This window comes from Ceratotherium simum, chromosome 8 (genome assembly GCF_057802395.1).
Source record: "Ceratotherium simum simum isolate JZ-2026a chromosome 8, ASM5780239v1, whole genome shotgun sequence".
In the NCBI taxonomy this organism is placed as follows: Eukaryota; Metazoa; Chordata; class Mammalia; order Perissodactyla; family Rhinocerotidae; genus Ceratotherium; species Ceratotherium simum.
In genome coordinates, this window is record NC_141907.1 from 83,527,590 (window position 1) to 83,538,555 (window position 10,966).

Consider the following 10,966-nt stretch of genomic DNA (forward strand, 5'->3'; position numbering starts at 1 on the left):
ACCAGATTGCATCCAATGGGTAAAATACGATAGGTCCAGACAGAATAAAATTCACCGGGAAAAGGTAAAAGAAATGCTGAGTGTCAAAAGAAGCAAATGTCTACTAGACTAGTTATGATTTTGTGCCTACTCTGGTGAGTTGTAAGAAACGGACCAGATCAATTCATTCAGATCTCAAAGATGGTGGAGAAGTTAGGAAGTAGAGAGGAGTTGAAGAAGGCACAGGAATTAGAAGCAGTTTATGGGAGTTCTTCCTGCTCATCTCCGGCCCCTGTTCACCATCTCTCTTCCCAAACTTCTTCATCCCGTGGAGCTTATTCTGTACTCACACTCAGTCAAGCTTGTTCATATCTTTCTCCCTGTGACATGGCATGGCTCCTGCCCAGGGGCATAAAACTTTTCCAGTTGTTTCCACCTCTCTGGAATTCTGAGACAGCCCCTTAAAGAGGATGTGCCTCAACTTTCCCATCTTTTCCATGGCACTAACTGAATTAGTAGTAGATGCCTATCAAAATCATCTGTGGTACTTCTCTGTGGTGCCTGTGCCCACTTAATTGAAGGCTGCCTTGGAGCTTTCAGACTTTCCACTCAAAGGGATGTTCTAAGCTTATGAAAATATATTCAATCCCTAAGTCAAGTCTGTTCCAAAGAACCACTGGTGGTTGAGAAGCTACTGCAAAACCCAGAAACAGTTTGTCCAAGGCCAGTAAGTTGGCAACAGTTTTTTCATAAGTTTCACAATTCTGTACAAGTTTTTTCTGATTTGATATTGTAAAGATTCTATCTGCCTTCTCTTTAGGAGAGTTTGGAAAGCACTGGAAAAAAATGTAGGGAGTAATCAAATCTTTCTTAGGTGACTTTTTATTTTTGCTATGGTACCATCTGGAGTTAAAAAACAAAGACGAAACAAAACAAAAAACATAAGAGCCGCTCCATAAGCCATCTGCTACTGAAGGCCTCTGGCTATTCTCGTCCATCCCTACTGCCAAGGGAAGACCCCGAGACGAGACGCCACAAGCCCAAGGTGAGGATTCCGAATAGCAGCCTTTTCAAGAGCAGCAAAACAGTAGCCGTCGAAGCACAATAACAGATACTTGTCATTTTTGTATGTTTGAATGTTTTTGTATTCATAATAAGTTCATTTTGAGATAAACATGAAGATGAAAGGGCAGGGTGGCATTTTAATCATTTTTAACCAGGAAAAAGATAACTATTTTTTGGCAGGGAAACTTTCCACTTTTAGTGGGAGAAGATTGAGAGAAGGCAGAGTACACGGTCAGTTCCACCAGGTTCAGTTAATTGTTGACACCAAACAAAAATAGCCTCTCACGGTTCCCATTGTTCTGCAGCTGTTGGCTTCGGAAAGCTCGTTGTCTCCTTCCTTGTGACTAATCCCCACCGTTGCCCAGTTTCCTTTCTTGATTTCCTACCAGAAGTTATGATATGTCATAGGAAGAGAGGGCAACCCTCCCAGCATTTCTTTCCAGGCCTTTTGAACACATCTGTCGTGGAGCACTTGTCCTTTCCTTCAAATGCCTGAATTTCTCGACCGGCCGGGACTCAGAGCTGTGTTTGTGAGCATGCCTGCTTTAGCCTTTTGATAAGGGAGCCTAAGTGGCTTCCTGTTTGAAAGAGGTCAAAAAGACGTGAGTCTTGAAAGGAATGTGTGTACAAGTCTTAGGCCTAATGTATTTTCCCTTTTGAAAATCCCACTTTGCTTCTTGCTGCTTTGCTGAAAAGAGTTCTAGATTGCTGAAAATAGAATCTGCTTTCTGAGTTTAACAATTAGGGAAAGGGTTATGTCATGTAGCTATAGAATCCCATTTAATTGAATGTCAAACTTCTAGCAACTTACCTCTTCAGGACATAGAAATGAACTTCATTTCTATGTAAATTTTCACTTCATTTCTAAGTAAAAGGAAAAGACCACTAACATGGTTGCAAAAATTCCATGCACTAAGACCCAAACACTTTTCACATAGGAAAGTTTTAAAACTTAGAACACTGCCTGGCATATATTAAATACTAAATAAGTGTTTGTGGTTCTCATCAGAACTTATTAGCTGTTCTTAAAAGTAAATCTAGCAAACTTAGTTTCCACGTTTCTCAGAAAACAATTAAAAGATTACCAACAGCATTTTTGAATGATGGCAAAAGATAACAGCAAAATGAGAATGTTGTAAAAATCCGCACCTGACATCTAGCTATAATGACAAGACAGAAAATAAAAAACACGCAATTGCAGTAGTTGACACATTTAACCTGCCAAAGGATCTGAAATACATCAAACCATCCTGATCATCACAGTGACCCCCCTAAGTCATCAAGGAAAAATTTGTTAGGTTTCATCTGTTCTAAGAGTGTAACACAAGGTAATATTAAAAAAAAAATTAAAGTTTAAAAGGGGTGGACTAAAGCGCTAAATATGATTTTCATCAACTATCTTGGAAAATATACTTAAATAGGGCAACTCATTCATGGAGGATTTTAGTTCTCAATGAGGCCTTGCTAAATAAATCGATGCTGTCACAGTTGAGGATATTCCCTCACGTCGTCTAAGGGTCTCCGTGGGCATGGCCTAAAGACTGAAGTGAATTCCACAGCCCTTCTGTCCCCATGCTGGACCACTTCTGGCTCCTTTCAGAAGATAGCTGTCTGATTGTTAGGAAGCCTCCAGCTTGCCTTCCAAGAGAATGCTCCTTTGCTCAGGATGAGTCACCACAATCTATTTGCAACCCGCCTAATTGGTGTGTATGCTGGCGTTGGTTCCCCACTCAGCTGGGCGGTGTGGCTCGGACTTATGATTCAGAGTACCCTTTAGTTAGGTCTCCTGCCCATTTGTGTTTGCTACAGGCTCTCTCCAGGTCACCACACATTTTTTCCTCCTCCGTCATCATCAAAACCACTCGCTGCCACATTGCACCTCGCACTTAGTCCCCAGCAGCATTATACCGCATCCAGGCCTTTTACTTCATGCCTTTGTTCCCAGTGTGACCTCTCCCTGACAGCTCTCCTTCCCTCTCCCTCTCCCTAGCCAGTCATTTTCCCCAAGCTCAGTAGTTCTCAACTTGGGGCAATTTTGTCCCCCAGGGGACATTTGGCAATGTCTCCAGATATTTTCATTTTTCATAACCTGGGGTACTACTGGCACTTAGTAGATAGAGGTCAGGGATGCCACTGAACATCTTACAATGCACCCGCCAGTCCCCCAAAAAGCTTACCCAGTCCAAAGCTGCTGAGGTTGGGAGATCCAGCACCTCACTGGTTTCCATTCTGCAAGTCTCAGTTCAAATCTCACCTCCTTGGAGACTTCCCTGACCTGTGCTCCTCTCTGAGTGAGCCGCATTAACTCTTCCCTTTTAGGCCTTGCTAGGTCGCTCTTTCTTTGAGGTTTCCACATTGTAGCAAACTTGCCTTTGTGTGTGTGCGTTACAGAGTCGACTGGAAGCTGCTACCGAGCAGAGAGTGCCTTTTTCATCCCTGTATGGCCAGCACTCGGAGAGTGCCTGACGTCGTAAGTTTTAGAAAATGTTTGAATGAAAAAGGAACAAGCTTGTTTTAAGCTTTATGCCTTTGCTTTTCCGCTAATTATTTGGCAGCATTAGAGACATCTTGCTGATCCGCTTGAGAATATTTAACAATGAGTAAGTGGTCCTCATCTTCTTACGTTTCATGATGTCTGTGTTCTAGAACGTCTGGGCAGTGATGGCATCTTTGATGATAAACTTTGATGGTGATAACTGTACATTTAATGCTAACAGTGAGTCCATCTTTCACTGCTAATAATCTACTGTGTTGGAATTATTTTCTCTTTAAGAGGACAGTCACTGAAGTCAGATTGTCTGTGTTCAAATCTGAGATCTGCCGCTTGTGTGACCTTGGGCAAATTACTCAATCTCTCTGTGCCTCGGTTTCCTGACTGAAAAATGGGGGTGATCGTAGTACAACACTCATAGATTTTTTATGAGGATTAACTGAGTTAACATTTGTAAAATGCTGGCACCAAATAAGTGCTATAAAAGTGCTGGTGAAGCCGGGAGGGAAGGGCAGTATGGTCTCAGCGCCCACTGCTTGTCGTGAGTACATCAAACCAGGTAAACACATCTCATTCGAACACGTCACTCTGCCTTACTGCATTCCTGAAGAGAAAGGATGGAACCATGTTAAAAGATAAGAACAGTCACGATTTGCCCACTATGTGTCCTGGTCAGACCAAAATAACCCTCGAGAACTCATCAGCTTTTTTGTGGGCAGGTGATGGAGTGTCATATAATCTTGGCACAGGTACGAAAACCACTGATCATCTATGGTTGCCACCGCTGCTGCATTCTAATTTTCCTGCTTCAAACAGTGGCATTTTAATCATTCTGCCCATAGCAACTAATGTCCTTTAAATTAGCAATAAAAATTCTCATTCTTTTGGTTTATCCTTCCTGAATCAAGCTAATTAACTATCAGCTGAGAGCCCTTTAAATTATGGCCTGAATATGTTACATTTTCTAATTTATAATGCCTCATCTAGGCAAATTGAAAACCCAAAAAGGAGTGAATTAATTAATGTTAATTAAGAAGTACAGCATGCAAAGGATGCCAGGTCAATCTTGGGAGTGCGTATGGAAAGCCACTGTTGGAACTGAGTGGATGCTTTGCAGCACACAGCTTTGGACAAAGGACTTTGCCATGGTGGCTTTGTAAAGAATGGGAAAGGGAAGCCAGAGATTAGACTAGAAGCAGCACTGAAGACAGACAGCATATAACTGTACATTACATATATATAACATTTGTAATATCACGTACTTTCAGTAATCAGAAACCAAGGAACCACATCAACCCCTGAAGTTTTATTACAACATTTTTCTAAAATTTCCTTTTTATATTTTTAATCGGCAGATATTTTCTGAATGCCTCGTACATAAAGTTTTATTAGACGCTGAAGGAAATGCAAAGATGAGAGTGTCTTCACCTGAAGAACTTGAGTATAGAGCAGCACTGTCCAGCAGAACTTTCTGTGGTGAAGAGATGCTCTCCATCTGCGCCTCCTAGCACAGCTGCTACAGATAGGAGTTCAACACTGGAAACACGGCTCCTGAGACTGAGGAATTGAGGTTTAATTTTACTAATGTAACTGAAATATAAACAGCCACCTGTGGCTACCGTATCGGATACGTCAGGTCCAGAAGGTGAGAAATACTGCATACTGTGTATTGTTATTACTTAAAGATTTCCAGAGTTCTCAGTCAGTGTTTCTTTCATGCCATACCATTGCACTATTGTATCTCTCCTTCTCTCACACACAGGCACACACAACTCTGTTTTCTTTTTAGTGTAATGTTCATCAATTTAAACTGATTTTCCTCAGGGCTGTGATGATCAATTTGGAAAAATGAAGCATATCACAGTTTCTGGAGTGAAGAACAGAAAATAGCTGCATAACAAATATTATAATTTTATAATAAGAAGATGAAAAAATAGTTATATATAAACTATAGGAAAGTAAATTGGAGGGAGAGTTTGGGGGATACAAATGGTTCTCAGCAGAAACCTGTACCTCCTTCCAAGGGGAGTATCAGAATCTAGGAAGGAGCAGGGGAGAGGCTACGAGATTTTTATGTTGAACTAATTGGCACACGGGTTTACAAACTTTAAGAAATACTATCTCAGCTTAAAAACCGCTAAAATACATTGGTACTAAGGTGCTGAAGGGTCTTTTCACCAGGTAAGCCAGTATGCACATAACCATTATCTCAATGGACGTGAGAAATTCTCTGAGTGTTCTGGAGACCAACAGCTGGGTGGTCCCGGGGTTCTCCACAGAGCTGCTGACACAATTGCTAGTTGAGGACATTGGATAATATAATGTGGATTTTACCTTAATGTTCTTAAATGAAAACAAAGGTGTTAGGGATATAGTTGTGAAAACTGGTTTTATTCATAGTTTAACAAAGCACTATGAATAAACATAGTACATTCAAAGTACAGTAAGAGTGGGACTCATTATTAGGACAAATAATTGTTTCCTTTATTTTTCTTCAAATTCAAATCTATAATTCAATAGGAGTATTTTACAAGTAAGGGCTAAACCTAATTCCATGAATTTTGGTAAATTTACTTCTTTTTTCAAGTTATTTTATGTTCATCAACATAGTGGGTAGAAGATGGATTTCAGGTTCAACCATCTTCTTTGTTGAGCCATTAAGTTACTATGTTTCCTATTCACCCCATCTTTTTGTGGTTAGCTTGAACAATACCAATATTGCCACCTATAGGTCAAAATGATTTTTTGGTTTGTTTTTCAAGATCAAGATGAGGAAGAACCAAAAACCTTTGTAGAACAGATGATTTTGGATAGTTGAGTTTGATGGCTTCTTAAGAGTCATGGTTTTACCCACCATTTTCCTTTTCTTTTTCTTTTTTTTTAGTACTTTTGGGTGCAAACCTTTTTCAAAGATACTATGTAAGTCCCTGACTCTCAGCTACTGCACTGAAAATAATTAACTTTTCTTGATGACTGAGAAGGATCATCATCAGTACAAATTATGGAGCTAGCTTACATGGCCCCAGGCAAAGCCCTGCCAGACTGTTGCGGCGTTTGAGTATTCCACTCAGCAGAACATGCATTCACTGGTCTGGACCCTCCATTCACATTTCGCTGCTAACAGTATATATTCCTCTTTAGTAATTTCCATTCTTTCATGTGTTGCTCCCAGTTTCTGTAACTAGAAACCAAACAACTACCCTAGCTAGAGTTGTTTGCAAAATAAAGGTAATTTGGAAGTGAATTTGTGGCTAAGAATTCATGAATGTTACTTTAGGGATTTTGTAACTCCGATTTTGTCTCCTCAGATAAATTGTTGTAACTTGCTTCCTGATGCTGAGCTGTACTCCTAACAGGTGAGATTACTAAATAAGAGTTCTGGATAGGTGACCCATGAATGACTTCTTATTATTTCTAAGGCTTCTCCCATTATTTAACTTTGTTTTTATTTTCATAGGTGATAATTCTTTATACTTTAAATAAGATTTTAATTTTTAATAAAAAGTGTTTATGATGTCAACTATACTTTAAAATAAATAAGTTAAATTAAATTTTTTATGACATTAAAAATATTTGAAAATCTGTTATGTTCCCTATGTCTTCCAATTCTAGTTTCAGTATGCCATGTAACAGTTACTAAAAATGTTATATTTTTTTCCGAATTAGCAGAGTGTATTATTCTGAGCAAGAGTTAATGAACTTTAATCAACCGGGTAGCATACAGAACATTATTCACTACTTTTTAACTCATTGCATTCATAGATAATTCACACCTTAATGTCTGGCAGACTTTTAAAAACTAAATCACTTCAAACTTGAAAGTTAGAAGTACCAGATTCAGGTGGTTTGTGTGAAGCCTTGGTGGGTACCTCAGCAATTCAGAGAAACTTGAAGTTGACCTCATAGTCTGTCTTCTACTGTAGACTTTACTATTCATGAATAACATTCTAACTTGTAACTTTTTTGGAAAAAAAAGAGCTCTAGTTAGACATCCATGATTTTTATTTGGAAAAGTTATTATCTCTCTATATCAAATATTTGTTTTTTATTATATTTTTAAAAGGAATATCAGATAAATGATAACTATCAACCTAGAATTATAAACCCAGTTACACTGCCATTTAAAAATTAAGTTAAATTAAATTTGAATGAATATCAGATAATATCCACAAATAAAGAGAAATTAGATGAATTGGGGAGGGGCTCAGAAAGTACACCATCTAGTCCATCTTGAAAAGACCACTGGACAAACAGTGTTTCTCCAGATGCTCTGTGAAGAAACAAATCCCACAGTTTAATGAATTTGGGAAAGCGCTCACATGATAACCCCTTCTTAGATATTCACAATTCACTCTACAGTATTAAATACTAACAATCCCACAATGAATAAATATATGCTCCTTTGACCCAAATTTCCCAAATTTATTGGACCTTGGAGTCCTTTCCTCTCCAAATGCCTTTTAACGTCCTACTGAACGACTATATCGGGGCACACATTCTGGTTGCCCCTGGGCTGCTCACAGATATTTGCTTCTCCCCTCTTTGCAGGCCATCATAAATTTGCATTTCTTTATGTCTTCTAAAGTTTGACATCACCAAATCACCTGCATTTGTCCAGATAAATGTCATGACCTGTGTCACTTCTGGGCAGAGCTTTAAGGGCCATTGTGCAATTTGACACATTCCCCTTTCCCTGCAAAAAGAAGCTAAAAGCATATGTCAAGGTGGAGCCTGGGTCAGAGAATGACTACAATGAGCAGAGCCCCCTGCTACCTACAGGAGGTGAAGAGTGAGCAAGGAATAACCCTTTGTCGGGTTTTAAGCCTCTGAGATCTGAGGGTTGTTTGTTATGGCAGCATAACTTAGCTCATTCTGAGAGATACACTGGACTATGCAGCAAAAAACTTAAAAGTATCAAATGATTTATAAGATTCTCAGATGAATCATAGCTCCAGAAACAAACTTTAATGGGGTTCTGTAGCAGCTTTGCCTTCTTTAAAAATCTTAGACATCTCAATAAAGGAAAGGTGGATACATCAAGAATGTTCACTTGGTGAAATTACGGTCAAGCTAGAGGACCTCACTTATTGGTTGGACTGAAAGCTCTGATAGTCTTGCAGGCACACAAATACAGCAGAGGTTAGCAGTTATTCACTCTCTTGGCTCACCTCCCCAACAGCATTTCTTTCTGCACACCATCCCCACCACAGCAATTTTATATTGCTCTTACTACTTTCATAGGATTAAAAGTTCCTGCAAGTACAAGTAGGTCTATGAACTTGATGAAGAGGCTAACTTAAAGTCGTTATTGTTTTTCCTGAAACTAGCTCTCCACATTTGCTTTCTGGATGTTAATGAAAAGACTAAATTAAAAAATATATATATTTTGGTGCTCCAGTCACAAATGGGAGTTCACATTTCTCTATTGAATAAAGTAGAAGTAAAAAGACTTCTTTAATTGTAGCCTGAAGAAGAGACAATTGATGTTATGTGTGAGGATACAAAACAGCTTCTCTTTCCTGCTAGGAACCAAGTTTCTAGTTAGAGAAAACTTCACAACATCAGTTTACACTTATATATGGGACTGACCTTTTCTAAAACCATAATAAGAGAAAACTCAACATGAAATAATCTCTCAGTTGTCAAAACCACATTTCTGTGGACTTTTTAAGCCATCCTAGTCTTTAGTCCCTAACTTTTTTTTTTTTTTTTGCCTCAGAACCCTGGAAAAACTGAACCAATGACACACTTTAGATCAAACTAAAAAGAGTATGAGCTTATTTTCTGCTAAAGTAGTAAAGTGTTCCCTTGATTTTTTCAGCCCTTCTGTAGAAACATTAATTCTCCAATCTTCTAGAATTTGCTCATTCCTTCATTTAACAATCACAAAGTAGTGAGTGTCCACTATGAGTTTGTCATTGGGCATGCAAAGAAAGTGATCAACACATCTTCTCTGCGTTTAAAACAATTCAAAATTTTGAACTTTACTTTTCAATACAGTAACCACTAGCCATGTGTCACTATTTAAATTAAATTAACTAAAATTAAAATTTTAGTTCTTTAGTCACACAAAATCTATTTTAAGTGTTCTATAACCACAAGTAGCTGGTGGCTACCATATTGGACGTTGCATTTGTAAAACATTTCCATCATCACACAAAGTTCCGATGAACAGCACAGATATAAAACATGAACAGCATCACAGAAAGTGTTACTAGATAGTATAGGCTCTAGATAATAAAACTGACATGTTTTTAAACAATAATATAGTAACAACAATCTTAAGTTAGGAGCACATAATGTCAGTAATATATAACTTTAGGGAAATTAGAGGAATGCAAAGAAAATTAAGTAGAAGATGGCCCAAAGGACAAAGGAAGGTCATTCTAGACAGAAATGTCAACATGTGCCAAGGCTCAGGTGTTTGACATAATGTGACCTGGGAGGAAGCTTAGTATGGCTAGAATGGAGCACAAATACAAGGGGATAGTAGGAAATGAGGCTGCGAGCCTCATCAGGGGTCAGATCTTGGAGGGTTTTGTTTGGTATAATAAAAGTTATCAATATGAATCTCAAGGAAAGCCAAAAACATATTTTAAGCAGAGGTGTAGCATGGTCATATACTTTTTAGAAATATAATTCAAAATCTGCTAAAGATAGATCAGTAAACCAAGGCAAACTTCTGATTCAAATATGTGGGAATGATAGAAAAGAGAAAACCAAGCAAAACAAAACCAAAATGTTGGATTTTAAAAGAATATACATAATTTTGTGGACTAAAATATAAAAAGGAAAAAATTGGACAGCATGGCTGAAGCCATTGGTCTATGGGGCTTCATATCAAAAGTGCTCCAAGTCAGATAAGGACCAGACGGAGACTTACCCCTTGAAGCCAGGACCAGGAAAAAAATCAAGTCATTTCTCGCATCCATGAGTAGATTTGAAATACCCCTAATGCCATGCAGAAAATAAATAGCCAGAACAAATGAAGTAATACCTTTGAATTTCTGGAGGAAAATAACCATCAACCTAGAATTATAAGCCCACTTATACAGTTATTTAAAAATCAAGGCAATATGACTCAGCAGTTTGTCATTTGGCTCATGGGCAGAGGAAGAATGCAGCTAGCTGTGAGAATTAATGTGAATTACAGGACACACTTATCATCAACACTTTGAACACACTTGCAGCCCTGGTTTCTTCCCAGAGCTATGCCAAAAAAAAATTTTTTTTCAAGGAGAATAAGATATTTTTAAGTATTAAAATAAACCGAGAGATTTTTACCACCCATAGTCCCTTATTAAAAAATTAATTAAGGGAGGTACTTAAGCAAAAAGAAAAGTTGAACCCAAAGGGAAATCATGAAATACAAGAAAGGATGCTGTTCATAGAAATTTAAAAATAGGTTAGTAAGCTTAATTGACTATTAAC

General features: G+C 38.2%; 1 pseudogene; it reads left to right on the forward strand.

The window, feature by feature from the left end:
* The first annotated feature begins 10,611 nt into the window (after positions 1 to 10,611).
* On the forward strand, positions 10,612 to 10,764 carry LOC147916523 (5.8S ribosomal RNA; annotated as a pseudogene).
* The last annotated feature ends 202 nt before the right edge of the window (positions 10,765 to 10,966 follow it).